This window comes from Lissotriton helveticus, chromosome 5_1 (assembly GCF_964261635.1).
Source record: "Lissotriton helveticus chromosome 5_1, aLisHel1.1, whole genome shotgun sequence".
Lineage (NCBI taxonomy): Eukaryota > Metazoa > Chordata > Amphibia > Caudata > Salamandridae > Lissotriton > Lissotriton helveticus.
In genome coordinates, this window is record NC_136065.1 from 72,970,041 (window position 1) to 72,993,761 (window position 23,721).

General features: G+C 50.9%; 1 long non-coding RNA gene across 3 annotated transcripts in view; it reads left to right on the forward strand.

The window, feature by feature from the left end:
- The window catches only part of LOC144754143 (uncharacterized), a 213,515-nt gene that overhangs the window by 39,576 nt on the left and 150,218 nt on the right, over positions 1–23,721 (forward strand). Inside the window, exon 1 of one of the 3 annotated variants that reach the window (XR_013594673.1) lies at positions 395–447. The exons of the other annotated variants lie outside the window; for them this stretch is intronic. This is a non-coding gene — a long non-coding RNA (uncharacterized LOC144754143). Of the gene's footprint in view, positions 1–394; positions 448–23,721 lie in introns of those variants that run through there. 3 annotated transcript variants of the gene reach the window in all.

A 23,721-nucleotide genomic window follows, 5' to 3' on the forward strand; every position in this document is an offset into this window, starting at 1 on the left:
AATTGGTGACGTTTTGGGGCTGATTGCAGCGGGCAGCTGTTGAACTGGTAGCAATGCGAGGAAAGTCTTGTCGATAATCACGGTACTGTGTTGTTTCAAAGCCACACTACGGAAATGACTCAGCCACAGAAGATGCCGCGTCATGTGGCGTTTCTAAGTGCATCATTTGAGCCTCCATTGCCTCCTCACTCTTGTGGCCATCCTTCCTGCATTGTATTTCTTGCGTCCGACTTTGCACACATCTCTCGGCCACTTTAAGATGGCCGCCGCATTCATGCCTATTAACCCAGGTATCTCTCCTCCGCGTGGGCGGAGTTAAGAGCAGGTGATCGCACCTGGGCTCGATTGGCGGCTACTTTTGCCCATTTACAGCTGGAGATGGCGCCCAGCCTGCTCTATAGTTTCGGTGCAGCGACGAGATTCTACCTTCCGGACAGTTTTTCTTCGGTGAGCATTTTTGTTGAAATGTACAAACTAGCAATTAAGTGACAGTTGTGCTCCCCTCTCCCTCCAGGCTTTTGTTCCCCACCTTTCATCTATTTCTGTATGCGTTTCTCTATAGCGCCGACTTTCTCCGAAGGCGTCAGAGCGCTTCACCATAGGAACAGTAATGATACACGAGGAGGAGAGGATTACAAGCGAACACGTTACAAAAGCAAACCTTAAGTTACACGAGGGACAAACCAAATGCAAGAGGTAGCATAGGGCGCAAGGCGGGAGGAAAGAGTGAGGGGTGCGCAGGTAGCGGAGGTGTAAGACTGCAATGTATGGCCGACGCGAAGAGCCGTGAGTGGGGTGCGCGCCCCGCGGCTCCGCTCCTTCTCTTCAACGCGCTGGCCCCCAGGCTCCTGCCGGACTCTGCGCCTGAAGCTCCCGCGGCTCCGCGCCTTCTCTTCAATGCGCTGGCCCCCAGGCTCCTGCCCGACTCTGCGCCTGAAGCTCCAGCGGGGAGCGCCTTCTCTTCAATGCGCTGCCCCCCCAGGCTCCTGCTGGACAGGGGCGGCTGGTGACATTTGAAAGTGGTAGGGCGTAAACTAATTTGCATATTGCACCGCAGCGAGCGCAGCGAGCGAGCCCGAACCACCTTGCATTCATCCATACATCATTCATGCATCCACCCATCCATCCATCCATCCACCCACCCACCCATCCATCCACCAATTCTGCATCTATCCTGCATCCATCATTCATTCATGCATCCACCCATCCATCCAGCATCCATCATTCATTCATGCATTCACCCATCCATCCATCCTGCATCCATCATTCATTCATGCATCCACCCATCCATCCTGCATCCATCATTCATTCATGCATCCACCCATCCATCCACCCTGCATCCATCCATCATTCATTCATTCATTCATCCATACACCCATCATCCACCCATCATCCATCCTGCATCCATTCCTGCATCCATTCATGTGTCCACCCATCCATCCACCCACCCATCCATCCACCCTGCATCCATCATTCATTCATGCACCCACCCATCCATCCACCCATCCATCCTGCATCCATCATTCATTCATCCACCCATCCAGCATCCATCCATCATTCATTCATTCATGCATCCACCCACCCACCCACCCACCCAGCATCCATTCCTGCATCCATTCCTGCATCCATTCCTGCATCCACCCATCCATCCATCCATCCATCCAGCATCCATCATTCATTCATGCACCCATCCATCCACCCTGCATCCATTCATCCATCATTCATTCATCCACCCATCCTGCATCCATCCTTCATTCATGCATCCACCCATCCATTCATCCACCCATCATTCATCCATCATCCATCCATCCATCCACCCATCCTGCATCCATCATTCATTCATGCACCCATCCATCCACCCTGCATCCATCATTCATTCATCTACCCATCCACCCATCCTGCGTCCATCCTGCATCCATCATTCATTCATGCATCCACCCATCCATTCATCCACCCATCCATTCATCCATCCACCCATCCTGCATCCATCATTCATTCATGCACCCATCCATCCACCCTGCATCCATCCTGCATCCATCATTCATTCATCTACCCATCCACCCATCCTGCATCCATCATTCATTCATGCATCCACCCATCCATTCATCCACCCATCATTCATCCTGCATCCATTCATGCATCCACCCATCCTGCATCCATCATTCATGTATTTTATGACCATATAACTTGCACACAGCTTGTCGGTGTTTAATACCAGTCTCGAACCTTGTACTCCAGCACCAATGATACATGATTAATATTAATTGTTTTTAAAAACATGTATTTATTCGACACCAATTTCACACCTTAGTCGGAACATCATTTTTATTTGTTTTTTAAAATATCTATTTATTTAACACCAAAGTAAGTCATGTATACATTTTCATGGTTCGATAAGAGGCTCGAACCTGGTTTCCAAGCACCAAAGTCGGCCGTGCTATCCGTCAGGGGTTATGTAACCGGGCTATGTAGTGACCAGCCAATCCTGCGCCAGGATTGGCTGGGGGGGCACCATGACTCCTCGCCCAGTCGCCCTGTGTAACCCCGGGGGCTGCGGCCCGCCCCCTGGTCCTCTCTCTAAGGGGGAATTCACAAGAAAACGATCTGCGCATGCGCGGGCATGTTTGTGCCCAAAAATACACTTGCGCAGCTGCAGCAGCCCGATCCTTCCCCCCCCCCCCCCCCCCCCCCCTTGCTCACTCCGGGAAGGTCGGGTGTCTCCCGGTTTCCCGGCCGGCAGATAGCGCGATTTTTTAAAATAATTGTGTTTGGCTTCTAGTGACGACGTGGTGGGTCCATGGGGCTTAGTGGGGCTTCGCCCCCACGCCCCAATGGACGCACCGCGCCTGCTGCTGGACTCTGCGCCTGAAGCTCCCGCGGGGAGCGCCCCGCGCTTTCTCTTCAATGCGCTGGCCTCCCAGGCTCCTGCCGGACTCTGCGCCTGAAGCTCCCACGGGGATCGCCCTGCGGCTCCGCGCCTTCTCTTCAATGCGCTGGCCCCCAGGCTCCTGCCGGACTCTGCGCCTGAAGCTCCCGCGGGGAGCGCCCTGCGGCTCCGCGCCTTCTCTTCAATGCGCTGGCCCCCAGGCTCCTGCTGGACTCTGCGCCTGAAGCTCCCGCGGGGAGCGCCCTGCGGCTCCGCGCCTTCTCTTCAATGCGCTGGCCCCCAGGCTCCTGCCCGACTCTGCGCCTGAAGCTCCAGCGGGGAGCGCCTTCTCTTCAATGCGCTGGCCCCCCAGGCTCCTGCTGGACTCTGCGCCTGAAGCTCCCGCGGGGAGCGCCCCGCGCTTTCTCTTCAATGCGCTGGCCCCCCAGGCTCCTGCCGGACTCTGCGCCTGAAGCTCCCACGGGGATCGCCCTGCGGCTCCGCGCCTTCTCTTCAATGCGCTGGCCCCCAGGCTCCTGCCGGACTCTGCGCCTGAAGCTCCCGCGGGGAGCGCCCTGCGGCTCCGCGCCTTCTCTTCAATGCGCTGGCCCCCAGGCTCCTGCTGGACTCTGCGCCTGAAGCTCCCGCGGGGAGCGCCCTGCGGCTCCGCGCCTTCTCTTCAATGCGCTGGCCCCCAGGCTCCTGCCCGACTCTGCGCCTGCGGCTCCGCGCCTTCTCTTCAATGCGCTGGCCCCCAGGCTCCTGCCCGACTCTGCGCCTGAAGCTCCAGCGGGGAGCGCCTTCTCTTCAATGCGCTGGCCCCCCAGGCTCCTGCTGGACTCTGCGCCTGAAGCTCCCGCGGGGAGCGCCCCGCGCTTTCTCTTCAATGCGCTGGCCCCCAGGCTCCTGCCGGACTCTGCGCCTGAAGCTCCCACGGGGATCGCCCCGCGGCTCCGCGCCTTCTCTTCAATGCGCTGGCCCCCAGGCTCCTGCTGGACTCTGCGCCTGAAGCTCCCTCGGGGAGCGCCCCGCGCCTCCGCGCCTTCTCTTCAATGCGCTGGCCCCCAGGCTCCTGCCGGACTCTGCGCCTGAAGCCAGGGGCGTAACACAGACCCCGCGTTGCGGGGGGGCCTCGTGCTCCACGGGGGCTCCTCACTACGCAGAGCAAGAAAGCTTCCTCATGCGCAAAAACGGCATGGTGCTAAAAAACGGAGATTACAGAATTAAAGAAAGTTACTGTGAATGAAATAAGTGTAGTGCCCTAGAATCTGTTAGCATTCTAGTGCTAACTCTGTATTTACACTTAACACCCACCCACCACTGATGTCACTGGTCATGTGACACAGTACCAATAAAAGAGGCGGAGCGCACGTGCTCTGGGCCAGTTGCACCGAGCAAGCAGTGTGTCCTGCGTCCAGTCATTTACCCAGCATGAGGGCCTTAGGCCCGACCCTACAATGGCGACGAGGGTAGCTGTGCCCATGCGTGCCAGCTAAAAGTAACATCGAGGAAAAGGGAAGAGGAGAGCTGCCTGCATCGACAGCACACCCCCTTTGAAGCGTGCCAGCCGCCGAAAGGCCCGTCGAGCCCCGGGCCTGAAAGGAAAAGAGAAGGTGACCGGGAGCTCACCCCGCACCTCTCCAGCCTGCCGTGGTCCGCCCTGCCGTGGCGGAGCCCCAAGAAGACAAGCGGAGCCATCGCGGTGCCCACCCGCGGAAACACAGGCCCGTCGGCCGAAGGTGAGCCCCAGACTGTGAAGCACTAAAAGCGGAGCCCACCCGCTATGAGCCACGAACACTTAATACGCCCCCTGCAAGGAGAGCGGCGCCAGCTATCGACTTAAATTAAGCAAGGCTCGCGGAGCCCACCCGCGGCCTGCCTGCAGCGATGCGGCGTCGGCCGCTATTGCCCCTGTTATTGAAGCAAGACTCGCGGAGCCCACCCGCGGCCTGCCTGCCGCGACGCAGCATCGGCCGCTATTGCCCCCGTTATTGAATCAAGACTCGCGGAGCCCACCCGCGGCCTATCCGCAGCCACCCCTGCCCCGCCGCACAGCGGCTGACCAAAGCTACTGCGGCGTAGAGGAATGGGCCCGCAGCGTGTGGGGAGCTGCTGGGCCCTGGAAAAATAAAGCGGAGCCTACCCGCTATAGGAGGAACTTTGCCCCATCGAGGAGCGAGCACGGCCACAGCCCCCACTTCCTTCGCGGGTGCAGCCGAGTGAGCCCGCCGCGGTGAAGGAGGGTTAAATAAAAGAGAGACCAGCAGGTTCGGGCAGCAGCGACGACCCTTCTCCCCGCCCCGCGCAGCGTGTGACCTGAGGGGCTGCTGCGGGCGGGGAGTGCAAGATTGAGACAGCGCAATGCCCGCAGTGAAGAGCAGAAAGCGCCTGGAAACAAACAGAGCAACTCACCTTAGTGAAGGGGAGCCTTCTGGCGAGCCATCCAGCAGTGACTGTTTCAGGCCGCACTCCGGGTCCTCTACTCCAATGACCCCAGCGAGAGCCGAGCCTGGAAAAACGAACTCAGCAGCCTATAGAGAACACTTCCAAGGCTGAAACCAGTGAAAGCATCACGGCCATCTAGTGGCCTTTTGGGGACACTGCAGTGAAGGGGAAAAGACAGCTTCCAGATAAGCCTGCACAAAGGCGAGTGATCATTGCAGCTTTGCCCTAGCAGCCCCAAGTGTGCCACAGGACAGCAGACTCCCCACGTAGGACACTAGCAGCCAAGTTAAATACCACAAGGTGAGACAAGACTAGGACAATCAAAGTGAACACAACGGCAGCACTGAACAGCAGGCGCAAGAGTGGGTGCAGAACACTGCCACACCGGAACCCCACCAAACAAACACACAGCCAAAACCACGTGACCCCCAAAAGCGATGCCTAGAGATTGAGAGAGAACCACCTGCGGGCAGGTGGCTACTCCCAAGAAGAGAGGAACGTGCCACAAAGCACAAGGAAGGTTTGCTGCAAAAGACTACGAAGGGCAGCAACCTGCCCGCCGTCACGTCCAAAGATGTATACAAGCCATCACACTGCCGAAGAAGAGAAAAGGTAATGGCGCAAGAGCGCGCCAGAAGCATAAAAGAGCGCGAAGACAACCCCAGGAACGCGCCAGAAACCCCAGAAGCGCATCAGGAGTGCAGCAACTCCACGCAGGACACTACAAAGGATCGCAACCACCAACGCAAAGGAGAAGCAAAACAGAAGAAAATCCATGGAGTGGTGACGTAACCCTCCAGAAGCGAACACCCAAGAAGCATCTACGCCACGCCAGAAGAGAAGACAGCGATGCCTGGTGGCCACAGGTCATCGCTGCAACAAAATGGCGAAAGTAAGAACACCCCCACACGAACCAACAATGGTTCTGGAACTCAGCACCAGGACGTGCGAAAGCGCATGACGCAAATGCGCAGCAGTGCGGACAGCACTAGCCCAAAGCAGCAAGTCACAAGAGAAGACATGAAGAGCGCACCCAGATGCGCACCAAACCAACTCAACTGCGATGAACAGGAAATGGTTGCGCAGACAACCCGCAGCATTGAAGATACACCACAGAAGCAACCTGACCACTCAGCTTGGTCACAAAGCACGAAGTCGACCAGCCAGATGGTCGCAACAAGAAGCCTACCTGCCGGACCTCGGCAGAAGGGACCAGCACGAAGTCCAAGAAGCTCAGCACCACAAATCCTACCTGCCAGACCTCGGCAGAAGGAACCAGCACGACGTCCAAGAAGCTCAGCACCACAAATCCTACCTGCCAGACCTCGGCAGAAGGGACCAGCACGACGTCCAAGAAGTTCAGACAATGCACGGTCCGACGACCTAGACCCACGAACTTCAACCACACAAATTAACGAAAGCAACAGGAAGAAGAGGTGAAGGTCGCGACGCTAACCCTGGGAAGCGAGTAATGAGAAGTTAGTGTCCTAGGACTAGGACAAGACCAGGAAGACACGTGCAGAGTGCGCGCGCTGCATGGGGAAGCCTGGCCAGAGAAGATGAAGAAAAGGGGAACAGGGTACGTTGCGAAAAGAGGAGAAGAGAAGAAGAAAGATCGGAGCGGCACACTGCCACCGAAGAAAGGAAGGAAAGAGAAGTCAGAGTGACACCCAGTCACTGCAAGGAGAATGAAGAAAGAACAGAGTGGCCACTGCCACTAAGAAGAAAAGAAAGAAGACGCAATCAGAGTGGCACGACTGTCAAGCTAAGAAGAATGAAGGAAGAACAGAGTGGCCACCGCCACTAAGAAAAGAAGAAAGGTGACAGGCACTGGAACACCGGAGTGCAATGGAGAACAAGCCTGGTAAGAGCACCGGCGGAGCAGACCAAAGACAACCACCTACGAGTCATCCATCCACATGGCGAACGCAGAAGGGAGCAAGATAGACTGTTGAAGACATCTACCTCTGGGGTTGGCGGAAGATCGAATGGCGAGAGTGCTCACACATCCAGCTGATGAACTGACCGCTCCACACCGACCCGTGGCAACCCAAGAAGAGGCCTCAAGGAACTCTGGTGGCAGCAAGTCCCACACGGGAGACAGATCTACAGAAGCACGTCTGCAGGACCCAAGAGGATGAAAGCCTCGAGAGCAATGAAGAGAGTCGACAACTCAACCTTCAGGTGGAACTAGGACACGACGGTGAGGCTCGTGGAGCGCCCTGCTCACGGCCCGAAGGCTATGGTAGAGCAACGCGACCGAAAAAACACCAGTCCAGTGGAAACCTGGCAAAGAGGTCCTCCCGGACATCTTGTGGCAGAAGAAAACCGGCGAGAGGGGCATCCTAGTGAGAGGGATGTTTGCACCTACTCTATTCACCTACCAAGAGTCAACACTAAAGCCTGCCCGGAAACATCACAAAGCCAGAAGAGAGATCAAAACCAGATGACTGTTGATACCCATGTCATCCATCTATCTCTCATCACCTACAGAGCGAAGCAAAGGAAGAGCTGAGAACACCAGACAGACAGCACCGACAAAGAGTGAACCCGCCGAACAACTGCGAACCGTGCCACCGAGAACTATTAGTCCTGAACGCAAGAACTATACTGCCTGCGGCTTGCAAGCAGCCAAAGAGACTCATTTTGAAAGCGAAAGTCCAATGTCATTTTCTGTGTTTTCCTTCCCCCACAGGTTTTGGACTTTTTCCGTTTGGTTTAATTTTTAACCAATTTGGGAAGGGATGTAGTGCCCTAGAATCTGTTAGCATTCTAGTGCTAACTCTGTATTTACACTTAACACCCACCCACCACTGATGTCACTGGTCATGTGACACAGTACCAATAAAAGAGGCGGAGCGCACGTGCTCTGGGCCAGTTGCACCGAGCAAGCAGTGTGTCCTGCGTCCAGTCATTTACCCAGCATGAGGGCCTTAGGCCCGACCCTACAATAAGTATTGTATTAACAGTTTACAGAAAAGTATCAGGTCTGTTACGCTATGTAAGGTGTCAGGAAGATTATTCCATTCTTTTCGTTGACTAATGAAATGACACGGTCTCTAAATGTATTTTTTTTTGGTTTGGGGACAAGGAGAATATTTGTGCGGCTCGGCCTTAACGGTCTTGGGGGTTTATGGGCTCGGACATTGATTTTTAAAAATGTAGGAGCCATGCCCTATATGCCCTCTACGTGATGTACCTGACTCAGAAGAAAGACTGAAAATTGTGGAAGAAAGACTGCACCTGATGGAAAGGTTAGACATTAGTCATTCGGCCATCTTCGAAGTTCGTAGGCAATGGTTTTTCTTCTATTGGGCTAATTCCAATGTCAAATGTTTGGCTGATGTTGAGAAGTCATGTCATGCCAGAGAAAACCCTTTACACACAGTCTATGAACAATGTTGTGCCTGTGCAAAGTGGGCACTACATCGAATATGACCTTGCCACCTGCTCCTTTAGGACCATGTAGTTATATTCAGGGTCGTAACACAGGCCCCCATGTTGCGGGGGGGCCCCTCAATAATTAAATGGTGCGCACGGGTCGCACAGGTTCGCTTGGACATCACACGAGTCTGGACTCGGCAGAGCAGGGTGCCAGACGAACTACCCGCATTATTCCTCTAGCAGCACGCTATTGTCCGTGTAAATAAACAAAGCTATTTCTTATATCATTTTATAGGCAGTAATTCACGAGAAAAGCAAAAATGATTGCTAGTAACTCTGGCATAATTAACATAAGAACGGAATGAAAGGTAAGCATGCAAGATCTGAAGCACAGAGACAAAAGACGTGAAGCCCAGGGCCGTAGCCACAGAGGGGCTGACGAGGGTCTTGCCAGCCCATATTTCAGACTAGCCCCCCCCCCCCCCCCAAATCTGAGGTCCTCATATTGCTGTCAGTTTAAAACTTTCCATAACATTTCTTTTTTTTATTTTATTTTTTGCTAACCTTCCATTTTAAAGTTAATGTGGCTGTAAATTGTGTCTGCACTCACGCAGGGGCAAATTTACAACTTCTGGCACATCTGGCTAATCAGCAGGGATGCGCCAGAAGAGTTGCGACACATCTGCCCACCCGTGCGTCACCACTGATGCGCCACATTTACAATGCGGTGCACCATGGGGCACGGATGGGCAGATGCGTGTCGCCTCCCCCGGTGGAAAGGTGGCGCTTTACTGGAGTTGCGTCGCGATCGCCGCGCAGCTCCAGCAAGGCTCGGGGTGCCCCTATGGCTAACTTGCTGCGTCAATCCTTAAGCCTGCTTCAAGCAGGTGCAGGGTTTTGACGCAGCATGGCTGTAAAAGTGACCAAGTGAAATCTCGTAGGCGTTCCTGCGCCGGAACCCCCCCCCCCCCTGTACTGGCACACCCACATGTGGCACAGGGCTTTACAACGTGAAGCATCTCCCTAGATGCGTCACATTGTAAATACCCCGCAGCATGGCGCTGGCTTTGCTCCGCTGCTGCGTCACAGAAGTGACGCAACAGCGGCTATATTTGGCGTAAGGGGCTTGTAAACCTTACCCGCAGTGTTTTGCTGCACCTGCTTAGATTGCCTGGTGCCACACCTCCTATTAGGCAGCACAAATGCAAAGTGTTTATTTGGATCAAGTACCGGGCTGGTTTATCCTACGCCTGCATCATGCAATGCCAGCAGCCATCGGGACCTTGTGGGACTCGAGCATCGGAGGAAGTAGCAGGCCCTGCCGCCCTGAAGATAGAATAGTACTGGTAGGCAAGAAAAAATCTAGTTTGAAAAGGGCGTTTTGGACAACTTGCAGCTTACCCACCAGCCACTCTGGTAATCCAAAGTATAATGCATAATCTAGTCTTGACGTTATTAGGGCCTGAATTACAGTTGGGAAAGATAAGAAATGTAGACATTTCCTCCAGAGACAATAGGACCCCAAAACAAGTGCCCACCACTAACCCAATTTGAGACTTAAAGTACCAAAAAACAGAACCAGTTTTTTCCGCATTACACTTTACAGGGCTTGCTTGCACCTGGATGCCCTCCCAGGTTATTCGTGTGCTATACAAATCAACATAACAACTGATTATGTTCCATCTTATTGTGTATGGGCCTCCAACTACGCCCTTCTATCGTGCTGATCTCCTTTTACTCTGTTGTACTATGTTTTGTGGCCTTCTTTTGTTTAGTTTGAACTTAAACATTTTCTGCCACTTGGTGACGCGATCGTCTGTCTCGTAATTAACCTGTGCCTTAAAGGTACAGGTGATGCTGTTGCCCCATTCCACCTGATTGGTTCCCTCTTGTTGGCAGAGCTTCACTAATTCAATGGGGTTAGGGCCTTTGGTTCATGTGGGTCACAGGGAGGATGGTGGCCTGACGTAGTCCTTCAGGGTCTCTGGTTGGGTGCTAAGGGCAGCCTCATATGGCACATTGAAAGCAAAATCCTTAGGGAGGGATTTTGTGGCTATGGCAGGGTCTATTACAGAGGGGGTAAGTGTGTTTGATGTCCGGGTTCGTATGGATCGTCAGATTGCATTCCTGGCTGTTGCGTTAGCAGGTCCTGTTAATGGCGTCTGTGGCGTCCTCCTCTGCGATCATGGCCTGACGGTTTCTCTGGTTGCGGGACTGGTCGGCGGATATGGCTGCAACTTCTTTATTTCTTAGGCTGCTGTTGGCAGTGTCTGGCTGTTCGGTGACAGGTGGGTGGTCTGCCTGGCTGTCCTTCATGGATTGGTTGAACGCCTGGTCCTCTTCTAGTGATTCTTTTGTTTGGCTGCTGGTGTGCCCAGGAGCTTCCCACGTGCGTACCCCCATTTAAATTCCTTCCATATGGGCTGTCTTTGCCCAGGTGGGTAGGGGGGCAGGATATTTTACCTGATGTGGGTCCCTCGGGCAGTGCTCCTGGTTTGGAGCCTTGGGCTGTACGGTCGGCACATATGTGGAAGGTAAAATGCTGTGTTCCTTCCTGCATGGGTGTGGAGCTTCGCTTGGAGATGCCATCTTATCAACTTCATCTTCCTTCCTCCAGTTGCGGGGTACCTCCCAGCTCTTGTTCCAAGGTGGGTCATCCCAGTTTCTCTGGTTTTGATCGATCTGGGGTGTATGCTGTTCTTTTTCCTGGTACTGAAGGTTACCGGGGGAATATCAGTCAGGAGTATTTCAGCCGGTGTTAGGTCTGTGGTGCTTAGTTTTCATGGGTGGCGCCCATTCCATTCAACTTGTATCCTTATTGCAGCTACTACCTCCAAGGTCTCCTGGGGTCCTCATGGCTGCATCATTTTGCAGGTAGTGTTCCTACATGTTCTGGTTTGTCTGTGTCCTAAGTGATTTCTGGGGTGCGCTGTGTGTGTGTGGGGGGGAGGTGTCGAGGCTTTTCCAGTTCCTGGTGCTGCAGTTAGGTTGTGGGCCGATCTACTGATTTTTGCCATAATGTTGGCTCAACTGATGGCTGTTCTGTCTTTTAATCTTTGCAGGGCAGTTGCTTTTATGGGCTCAGTCGTCGTCAAGTTCTTCTGGGCTCACTTGCTCAGCAAGTTCTGGACTGTCAGTCTGTTCACCTGTGCAGGGGGTTTCATCCTCTCTGGATGTTTGCCCTTCTCCTCACATGTTTGCCAAGGTGTGTTGATTGTGGGGCCGCCCCTGGGTGGGCCGGTTTACGTGCCCTGACATTGCACTTCTTCCCTGGTTTTGTTTCCGGAAGTAGGGAGCATTGGTTTTGAGATTGGATGTCCTGATGGGTCCTTGGCCTGTGGGCCTAATGTTTGTTTCCCTCCGTTTCCCTGCTCCTGAGGTTTCCGTTTCTGTTTCGGGTTCGGAGGTGGAAGGCTCGGGTTGTTCTGGTGGCTCCAGTGTGGCCAGTTCGGTTTGATTTCCTCTGATGTAGTCGATGGTGTGTCTGGAGTGGCGGGTAACACTGGTTTGCTCTGCCCTTTGTTTTCAAAGTCTCTCGATGCCCTCTCTGATGATTTCCAGGTTGGTGTCCTGGGGATTGATTGCAGTGGCATTATGTTGCAGTCTCTCTGCTTCTATCTCCTCTTTAGTGCTGGCGTCCAGAGGGTGTCTGCCAGGTATTCTTCTGTTTGACACTGGAAGTTGTTTGGGGTTTGGTGTGTTCGAGCGCATGTGGTTCCATTTTCTATTTCTCTACCTCAGTCCTCCAGGATGGGCTTTTCAGACTTTCCTGTCCCCTGGAAGGGTGTCTGGTGGTTGTTCTGGGACTGTCTCCAGGTTCTTGGAGAGGTTGTTCATTCTACATCCATTCCGCCCAGTTTGTATCTCCATGTATGGGACGGCACCTTTAGACTTTGCAGGCGTTTTTTTCTAGTGGCGGTAAAGTCGGCTCGAAGCAGGGGATAACAGAGGCCCCTGCAGCCCCTGCTGTGCGGGGCTCCCCAAACTCCAGGGGGCCCCCTCAGCACAGCACTTTGGCCGAAGAGCTCCTGATAGAGTCCAGAGCGGGCCCCTCCACATATCTTGCAGGGGGGCCCCCTCAAGTTTAGTTACGCCACTGCAGGGGCAGCCCTGAGAGCCGGCATGCATCCCTAGCACTTATCCGCTTGTATTCGTATTATGTAGACGCCACTTCGGAGGGAGGCTTACGGAGGCTGCATGATGCGGACTTTGTAGGGAGCTCTGCAGCTAGGGGGGGGGGGGGCGGGATTAGTTTGCCCCAGAACCCCACTTCGGTCCGATGGAGCTGCCTGCCTGCCTCCTGCTGTCACCGCAAACAGTCCAGGGTCACACTGGGTGTTGATTGCTTTGCCGTCGTTCTGAAGTCGTGTTTCATACATGTGCTTGGCGCCGCACTCCTGCTGCAGATCCTACAAACGTCAGGCGCAGTCTGCGAAGTGCCGCTGCTTCCTTCTCCCTTCCCCCTACTTGTGTTCCTTTCCTGCGAGGCGCAAACCTAGGCAGACAAGAGCCCCATTCACCAGCATGGGAAGCTGGGATAGCAAACCTAGGCAGAGCAGAGCCCCATTCACCAGCATGGGAAGCTGGGATAGCAAACCTAGGCAGAGCAGAGCCCCATTCACCAGCATGGGAAGCTGGGATAGCAAACCTAGGCAGAGCAGAGCCCCATTCACCAGCATGGGAAGCTGGGATCCCAGTTCAGCAGCGGCTCTCAACCGTTTGACTTCTGTGCATCTCCACTTTATCCCCACTGGACCGCGGGGACCACCACCTGAGCAGGGTCGACGAGTTGTACCTCTAAATACTTTGCAAAATACACTAAGTGCACCTCAAACCAATGCAAAAATCATTAGTTTCCATTCTGAAATTCCCATTTTAATGTGGCTGGGAACGAAGCATGGAGCGCTTCAAAATGTAGGTTTTTTTTCTTTCTCGGTTGGTCTTTAATATTTTCAAGAAATGATCATAGCCCCATGCTTATTTCAGGAATTGTTAACTGTTCAGTAGTTGGCAAAAAGCATATACATACGTGCTTTGGCCTCACCTCTTGCCGGAGTCTATAAATCGTAAAAAGAGTGATCCATAAGACGTGTTTTCTGTATAGCCCGAATACACCCTCCCACTAACCCTCCCCATCCTGTATGTCCATCATTGCTATCCGTACCAGTGTTGTGGAATGCCTCCATTGAGACCTCGGGCAGTCTGTCTTGAGTATCCTTCCCAGAACCCTGTGACGTTCTATACTGCTGGTGTGTTATACATCTGCTAATCCGGGGTGATTGGGTCCATGTGGCAGACTCGTTGTCTGGGGGTAGGTGTGGTTGGTGTTCTCCTGTCACAGGGGCCTGTCATCAGACCCCTTCCTCCTCTCTTGGTAAATGTGGTCTTCTGTTCGCCTGCAAATTACGCCCTATTGCGGGTCTGTGCAATTCTTTTAAAGGGAATTATCCCTCTGTTGTTTTCATTCTCTAACGCCCCCAGTACGCCCCAATTTGGGGTCAGTATCTGCCGTTAGGCAGTTCTCAACCGTGCATACTGCTTTAGGGGGTCAGTGACTCTTAGGCCAGTAACGCTCTGTTCAGAGTCAGTATTGCAGACAGTCTGCCAAGACCCATTTTCTTTGCAGGCTGCCCTTACATTTTGTTGGCACCTGGGCTGTGTGGGTCCAGGGCTTGGTCCCTTATTTTGCGGGTGTGAGAAGTTGGCCTGATATATGATGCTCACTAGTTCTAGTGATCATCTTGTATCCGTCCAAACAACCCTTATGGTGATTGGTTGTAAGTCAACCTTATAGACCAGCTATCCTAATGGTAGCATGGACAGAGCAGTCTAAGGCTAAAACTCTTTTGGCATGTGAAGCCAGCCGGCAAGTGACCAGACAACGCATCGAGTAGCAAACCAGCAAAAGAGCCCCACGCAGATCTCGTGGATACTGGAGGGCTGGTCTTTGGTGCAGGTGCTGCTCGGGACTGGGGCTTTTCAATCCCCAAAGCACTCACTCGAGGGTGCCTCAGAGGTCGTGCTGGAAGCGAAGTGCAGTTCTTCAAAGATGGCCGGTCCCACGTCTCTCGTTGCACCCACGGATCTCAGCTGTGCTGCAGATGTAGGTAGAGGTCTGGGAGTCCGTGTCTCGTCGAGCTCCGAGGTCTGGTTCCGGCAGGAAGGACGACAAAGTGAACCGCTACAACGCTTGGTGGTGCCTGCTTGTGCAGGGTGGTCACTCCTTGGCCACAAGGGAGATTTCTTCAGTCTTCTGTGGAGCAGAACGTCGAAGTCCAGAGTTTCTTCTTTGTAGAGTTGTTCAGGATAATCTAATCTGGAATGGGACCAGCCCCTACCTTTATTCTGCTAAAGGGGGCTGTACTATCGACTAGGTCCCTCCCACGGGATGGACCAGGAAGGGGGGCGGTTACACCCCCTATCCTTTGTCAGGTTTCGTGCCAGAGCTGGAGTGCCCCAGCAACTGGTTTGAACTGGGGTATGCACAGGGACACCTTGTGTGCCCCAGGCATGTCTCATTCCTTTCAGCCCTTCCTACCTCAATACACAAAGTCCTGTCTGGGGTGGTGCTAGCACCTCCCAAGGCAGGAAACCCTTTGTCCAGGACGAGCTATGTTCGGTTCCACGCCAGATATTGTTATAGAGTCCTATGCGAGCAGGTCCTGCTGGGGCGCGCGGTGTGGCGACTTCACCACAGGATGTGTGTGGTCTCCGTCAGAGCAGAAGTTACACATCAACTGTCTAGCGCTCTTGGCAGGCTTGTTCACGATACAGTGCTGGACCAGGGACTCTATTCATTCTTGTGTCCTTCTCAAGATGGGCAATGTGTCGGCGGTCCGGTACATCAACCATCTGGGAGTTTAGCGTTCCAAATCCCTTTCGCACCTGGCGGCGAACTTTTGGCAGTACTGCCTGGATCATCAGGTCTCGGTCACAGCCGAATACCTGCCGGGCCAGAACAACCAGGTGGCAGATTACCAATCACGTCGTTTCCATGACGTAAGTCTCTGGAAGCTGCATCCGGGTGTGTTCACGGATCTCCAAAACCTATGGGGTCCTTTCTCGGTGGACCCTTCTGCTTCCGGCCTGGATCACCAGCTTCCTCGGTTCTTCAGTTGGAGGCCAGATCCCTTGGCGGAGAGGTCGGATGCGTTTCTACAGAACTGGAAGGAGGAAGCAGGCTATGCCTTTCCCCCATTTGCCATGACCACGAGGGTGACAGCCATGAAGTTGGGTAGGTGTATGTTATTTGGCCTTAGTTTTCCTAGAACAGGAGTCTGTAAACTTTTCTGTAGTGAGAGCTACTTCTGATTTGTGAAAATCATTGTGAGCTACTGAAGGCTAAACAACTTGTGCATTGTAACCAGGCGCCACTACGCCCAGTTTCATTGACTTTAAGGCTAATGTCCATTGGAGCAGATATTATGGTTTGAAAAAAAATACTTGTACTAGGGACACTGTGACAATGCTGCCATGTGTATCAGTGAGTGTGGTCTTTGGGTATGTATGAACATGCGTGCTTATCTGATGTATTGAGATGGCTTCTTTGTTACCGTAAAGGCCATTGTGGCTCGGTAACAGTTGTTGTTGCCCCTTCGGCTGTGGTTCTAGGATAAGCAGCTGATGGTGTATTTCTGCTTCTATGGCATTGACTGTGTGGGTGTGACCACCTTCTGAAAGGGGTATACTTTTGGGAATTTGGGGGCCATGGGCTTCGCCTTTTAATGCGTGATCCAGATCTGGTCCTGTTACCCAAAGTTCTGCTTTTTCATTGATGCAACTCTTGATGCACTTACCGTGGGAGATATTCGTATCGGCTTCACTTAGGCCGTCAATGGTGTCAATGCTGAGACTGGTATCTGGAAAATATTTAAATTGTTTAGGGTCGCCGCATTCCTGGTTATTTTTAGCGGGTTTTGTTTCTGTGGCTACTTTTAGGAAGTCTGTGATCAATGCCAGTTTGCTGCTATTTGGGCATGAGTAATGCCTTGTGGGTGCCAATGGTATGCCCTTCGTGCCACCTTCATTAGTAACAGGCAGGGCTGTCTCAGCCACTTTTTTGCTGACAGTAGATTTTGCGCTTGCGAATCCGGGGATAACTGCGATGCCCTGTGTTACGACTTCCGTCGCATACTGCTTGTCGCGGTTTGTTTGCCTTGGCTCCGTAAATGACATTCCTTCCTGCGCAGTTCCTGATGCTGTGCTGTGGTCCTCCATGACCAACGCCTTGGTGACCTCCGTTTCTATTTCCGATTCCATCTCCCTTTCTTTTTTGGGGTTAGATGGTGATTTTTTCTTTTAACTCCTCCCCCCTCGTTCTTCCGGACCTCATGATTGGGTTGTTGCCCGCCCACCTTGCGACTTGGTGCTGTGGCGAAGATTTTTTCTTTCTTTTTTTTTGCTTAAGGCGAGGCTGCGGATATTTTTTTTTGGAGAGGGTCGTTATTAATTTTTTTGCGGATTATTAAAAATTGTGTTCTATTTTGTTTGTTGGTTTATCTTTGTTTGTTTTTATTTTTCTGTCAATTCGCCCTCCTTTTTTGACACAACCGCTTTCACCAACCAGGAATGTTAGGCTCCTGCTCCTGCCTGTTCTTAGCCTGTTGTGGAAAAGTAAATTTTGCCATGTTCTGTGTCCCTACGCGTCCTCCATCATATGTTATGTGTGTATGATTAATATGCATATGTTATTCCCCATGTTTGATTAAAGACGCAATTACAGTTGTGTCCATCTCTAGTATGCCAGTTTCCAGTTCTCGTGAATACTACGAATATCAGGCCTATGTAAAGTTACGTTGCCACGTTTCCCAGTGTGCACGTTATTCCATTGTAAAGTCCCCGTTTCTAGGCCTCAAAAGGGCCTGGACACCAGATTCAGCTCCTGTCTCCTGAGCCTCGCTGAGGAGCGATACAGCCCCCACCTGTATCCCTGACCCTTCACTTATTTCCTGCCTTGCAGTGCCCGGTTCAGCCTGGCTCTGCCTCTGAGTCTGCCAAGAGTATGTTATGATTCTAGTTATCAGTCCAGCCCTCCTTCTCTGCATTCCTAAAGCTACTGAACTGCATCAATAGTTTCCGTCATAGTCTAGCCTTTACGTCTCCATGTAAGAGAAATACTGTATTTAATGGTCATTCAATATTCTTCATCACGCACTACATGTAGAATAATGCATGCTCCAGTCTTAGAGTCTGTTCGCCTTTACCCCGATAACTTTTGGATTCTATCAACATGTTCTCTAATCAGATACTAGATACTGCTTCAGTACATGTCGCCCTGACTCTCCAGACTTCAGTCTCTGCTCCTAGCGCAGAGTTCGTAGCCCCCAGCTTCTCCTAGTAATACGTCATTGCCAGCTTGCGCGCACCATCAGGTTAGAGGTCCCGGCTCCTTAGGTAGCCCCCTCCATGTTTCCGCCCCATTAATGACATATTCTGTTACGTTTGCATCACATGTCTATGTATACGCCCTGTTACACCTACTTTCACCCTTATCTTTCGCGACTGCTACGCGTCACACCCACTGCTCCGCCTATCGTATGTATTGTAATGCAACTGTTTTAGTATATATGATCGTGCACTGTTATTAAATGTTACGCCGATTCCGATCCTGCCCCCGGCAGCGCTGCCATCCTATTCCTGTGCAGGTTGTCCTGTTCCTGTCCTTTATGTTGTAATAAACCTGCAAACTCCTACTACCTCGAATCTTGACTCTTATTTATTGAGCTATCTGTTATTCATTTATTCATTCAAAAATAGAGGTATTTATTTATTTACCACATAATGGCGCCCGAATAGGGACTTGCCCTTTCCCCACGCGTCGGTGAAGCCACGCCGACCCCCTGACCCTCTGCAGTCGTGACGGAACTCTTCTGCGCACCGGCAGATATTTCTGCTTCAAGTATCCCTCAGGCCCACGGAGGAGGCGGTCCAGCATCCAGACGAGACGGTGGAGGAACGCGGCGAGTCCCGACCAGAGCCCAAGCCGAGAGTCCAAGGTCCGAGGTATCCGGAGGCCCACCCGTAACAGAAGTCCGAAGTTCGTCCGTCCGGCGTCGAAGCAGTCCCGTCCAGTCTGAGGCCTTCCGTTCTTACTGCCCGGTGAGTACCATTACTGGGGTAGTATCTAGACAGGGTCAATCTAATTGACTCTGGTCCGTGGGTTGGTGGTACACAGACCCACAAAACGAAGTGTCCACTTCGGTGGATGCGGGTCCTGACGTGTCTCTTTATGAGACCGGTGAGTTTCGTACTGTTTCAGCAGTGCATCTAGTTTCTGTTCCAGTCAGTTCTGTTCTCGAGAAAATTCATGTATTCTGTGTTTCGTATTCCAGGTAGTATTCTGTTCGAACTGTTATTTTAAATGTTCATGTACTTTAATGTCGTGGTATGAGTGTGAAGTAATTATCGTGTTTATTGTGTATTGTGTCCAGATTATAGTTCAGTCATGCCGCTCTTTTCAAAACTGCGTCAGTTAAAAACTAGAAAAGGTCTGCTAGAAGCAGCAGTTCCTGTCCCGCCTAGGGACAGTCCAGGTCATTTTATGTATCAGAAGCATGGCATAAGCACCATATTATATCTAGATTTATGGGTAGAGTATACCAAACAGTTAGAGGAAAAGTATAGATGGCCCGTATCAGGCACATGGGATGCCGAGTGCATCATGCGAGTAGAAGAAGCATTATGGAAAAAGAAAGCCAGACAGTCACAGAAAGATGCCATCGAGTTATGGCGCAAAGAATCTCATAAAAGAACCGAAAAAGAAATCAGAAAGTCTGAACTAAGTAGAGCATCCTTAGAACGAGCACAAGAAAAAGAATTAATCGAGATGGGTGAACGAGTTAAAACCGAACAGTCAGACAGACAGAGGCATGCCCTTATTAAGGGTATGTATCCTCTTCTTGCCGAGGGCTTGCCAAAAGCGACCCCGGAGGCATCCAGTAACTTTCCGCCACCACTAGTTCCGACCAAGCTACGTCACAAACCGACCGCAGCTGATATTTTCATTTCGTCCTATTTGGACGACACAGTCCCAGAATATGCAAATCCCGCTCCGCCAGTCCCTGTAAATCAGGCACTTCCCGCTCCTCCAGACACCGGAGTACCTGTTACGGTACCCCCGGTCCAGCCCGCCATACAAGTCCAGCCTGCATTTCCATTTCCTACTCTGCCAGGACGAAGAGCATCAGTAGACGACTCTAGTTTAGGGGCCGCAGGAGGAGGTCCTCCTCAGACCCCGCCGCCACACAAGCGTTTAACGTTAGCCGAATTACATGTACAAGCGTCACAGCGTACGCCCAGATATCAGTCTGTTGCAGAAATAAGAAAAGCCCTTAACGAATGTGGCTATGATCCAGTCCCAGGCGAGGATAATATGGTATTATATTCATTACGCGTGAGAAAGGTGACCGAGTATCTAGTCACCCTACCAGATATGAAAGAAGATCTAGACAGAATATATTGTTTCATCCGTACAGGGAATGATCCAGAAAGTATTAGTGACGTCATGTGCCAAAGAAAAGTTGAAGTCCAGCTCATGCTATTAAAGTTTCTGATTAATTGTTTAATACGAGAACAAGATTATCCGACCAAAGATCGAGCCGAAATGAAAGTCCTGACAAAGTGGAGTGATAATATAGCCGAGGGTAAGCATAAGACTATCGGTAGTATAGAGAGTATGTACAAGAAAATTCGTAAAGAAATAATAAGGTTACACGATCAACGTAAAGCAGCACAAGTAAGCGAGAAAGAAAATGACTCTTCTACAGAAGAGGTAGAGGACGAGAATCCCGACAGAATAGCGTATGTAGGAAAATCTAGATTACCGGATCGCCATTTACGTCTAGAACACAAGCCAGTTTTTCACCATCCAGCACCAGAACAAGGTTCTCTAGAACAAGTATTTCAAGCTACCGATCACATTCTGAAATCACGAATCGGTTACAGTGAATTAAGTACCATGCATGAACAAGAACTAGTCCGATCAGCAGTCCGATGGATTACTGATTCTACCACTTTTCCAGACGAAATAGTGGCACAAATGTTTCTGAAATTGCCCCCAGCCGAGCAGCGACTGGCGGGTATGTATATGATTCAGCACCTCATTACATTGTATGAGGGTCAACATTCTGATCCAGGTCCGTTACACGATGTCCTGAACGAGTTACTCCAGTATAAATGGAAAGGTTTAGGTACCGATTTAATTAGTGTCATTCTAGAACAGCGCCACAAATATAGTATGTTTTTGAACCCGCATTTTGTTCATGTCTCACCCCCAGAAAGTAAACCCTTTTACATAGACAGACAGAATCCGTTACGAGAAGTGCATCCAGTTAAGACAGACGGTGGTGAGATGCAACGAGTGTTTGTTTACACCCCTATCACAAAGATGGAACTCTTAGAGATGAAAAAGTTAATTCCCTGTCATGATAAAGATCCAGCAGGGTTCCACCGAGAATTAAAAGACATGCTCCGTATGGGAGAATACACGTATCCAGATATCATTAAAATGTTAAAGGTCCTATTGCCCGCAGGGGTATATGAGAAACTCAAAGAAAAAGAATGGGAGGTGGGAGAGAAAGATCGATTGGGCAGTTCTAGAAGCTGAAGATAAGATACGAGTACCAGGTACCGGTCTTGGAGATAAATGTAAAGAATTACCTGAACTATTAATACAAGTTTTGCCCAGACTATTAGCAACTAAAAAGGAAGACTGGGATGCAATCTCAGCCTGTAAACAGAAACAAGACGAAGACACTAGTGATTTTTATTCTAGATTTGAGAAATGTTTTACCATAAACAGTGGCCTCAAGACAAGTAGTGAGTCATACCCTCATCTTTTTGTTACTAAATTAGTCGAGAATTCAAGTCCACAAGTTAAGAATCGAGTTTTGAAAGTCGAAAGTACCTGGCAAGCTAATACCCCGTCCCAGATGTTACAGATGCTTCAGTATCACCAGAATAGAATCAGAGAAGAGCAAGAACACGAGAGAAAACGTATGAAAGATACGAAAATGAAAGTACTAGTTGCACAATCTGTTCCTCAAGACAGTCAGAAGACGGGTCTGAATCAAGCCAGTCATCCTGCAGCTCCCGTTAAAGGGAACTGCAATTATTGTAAACAGCCAGGTCATTTTATAAACGAGTGTGCAGTTCTGAAACACAATATAGCTACCGGTAAGACTAAAGAAAGACCACGTCCGCCTAGACAAGAACAAGTTTCACAGACTTCTCAGCCACAGAATGCACAACAGACAGTTACTGTACCGCAGCCCATCGCTGCAACACAGCATGTTACACAGCAGATGTATCAGTATGCACAGTCCGAGTATCCAGAGTATCAGCCATATTCATGAAACAGCCTAGAGAGGGAGGTAGGCTTGCCTCTCATCGAGATACCTGTAGATCAAGAAGGTCCCTATGTTCATAGTCAAGTACTAGGGAAAGACAGAAAGTTTCTGATTGATACAGGGGCAAGTAGGACCACTATAAGTCACGCCGAAGTTCCAGGGGCTCCGCTCTCAGGCTCTAGAAATGTTTCCCTTGGATTTTCAGGAAAGCCTATCGTAAATGAAATATCAAAGCCAGTTACTCTAGAAGTAGGTCCATTGTCCCGCACTACTGATCTGTTACTTACTAAGTCATGTCCAGAAAATTTATTAGGCATTAAAACACTGAAAGAGTTAGGTGCAGTTATATGCTGTTCCCCAGAGGGAATAAGATTGTTCCTACGTGACTTTAAGGGTCACTATGTGTTACGAGATTTTGATCCAAGATTGTCTAATGTCCCGCAGCATCTATGGGCGCAAGGTCCAACTGATGTTGGTTTTATGCAAATCACACCCCATCGTGTGACTCTCAAGCCAGGTGTAGTGTTACCACGAATCAGACAGTACAGATTGCCACTTGAGGCTGTAGCAGCCTTATCCAAAATTATTGACGAGCTCATGGCTCAAGGAGTAGTGGTAGAAACTGACTCCAATGTATGTAATTCTCCGATCATTCCTGTCATGAAACGTACTGATCCGAATGCACCTCCAGTATATCGATTAGTGATTGATCTCCGAGAACTTAATAAATGTATTATTCCCCAGTACCCAGTTGTCCCAGATATTTCTTCCCTATTGACAGCCAGTGATTCCGAAGCCACATTTTTCACTGTCATAGACCTCAAGAACGCGTTTTTCAGTGTCCCCATTCATCCAGACAGCCAGTTTCTTTTCGGATTTTGTTTAAATGGAAGGAGCTATATGTTCACACGCGCTCCTCAAGGTTTCACAGAAAGTCCTAGTATTTACAGTCAAGCACTCAAGAGACAACTAGACAATATTCACATGCCAACTGACACTGCCCTGCTCCAGTATGTCGATGATCTACTGATCACAGCCCGTTCTGAACATGCTTGCGAGCGAGCGTCACTTACAGTCTTGTATTTCCTAGCCGAGATGGGGCACAAGGTGTCCCCTTCTAAGCTTCAATTCTGTGTCCAGCAAGTGGTCTACTTAGGACACTTACTGTCCAAGAGGGGTAGGCAGTTGACACCTGACCGTATCCAGTTAATAGCGAGTCTTCCTCAGCCCAAGACCCAGAAGGAGGTACGTGCTTTTATCGGCCTTACTTCTTATTGCAGACAATGGATTCCTCAGTATGCATTTCTAGCCAAGCCACTGATACAGTTAACGACACAGGAGGCAGCCGTATCGACTGTCCTCCCTTGGACATCTGAACATACACTTAGTTTTAATGAGTTAAAGAAAGCCCTATGCCAAGCTCCAGTTCTAGCTACACCGAACTACAGTAAGCCTTTTACACTTTTTGTCACTGAACGCGAAGGTACAGCATTATCTGTTCTCACACAAGATCAAGCAGGACAATACAAGCCTTGTGCTTATTTTTCGAGCACATTAGATCCTGTAGCCCAGGCTCTGCCTGCGTGCCTCAAGTCAGTTGCAGCCACAGCACTAGCTATCAGACAAAGTGATTCCATAGTCTTAGGACACTCCCTGACAGTACAAGTCCCACACTCCGTG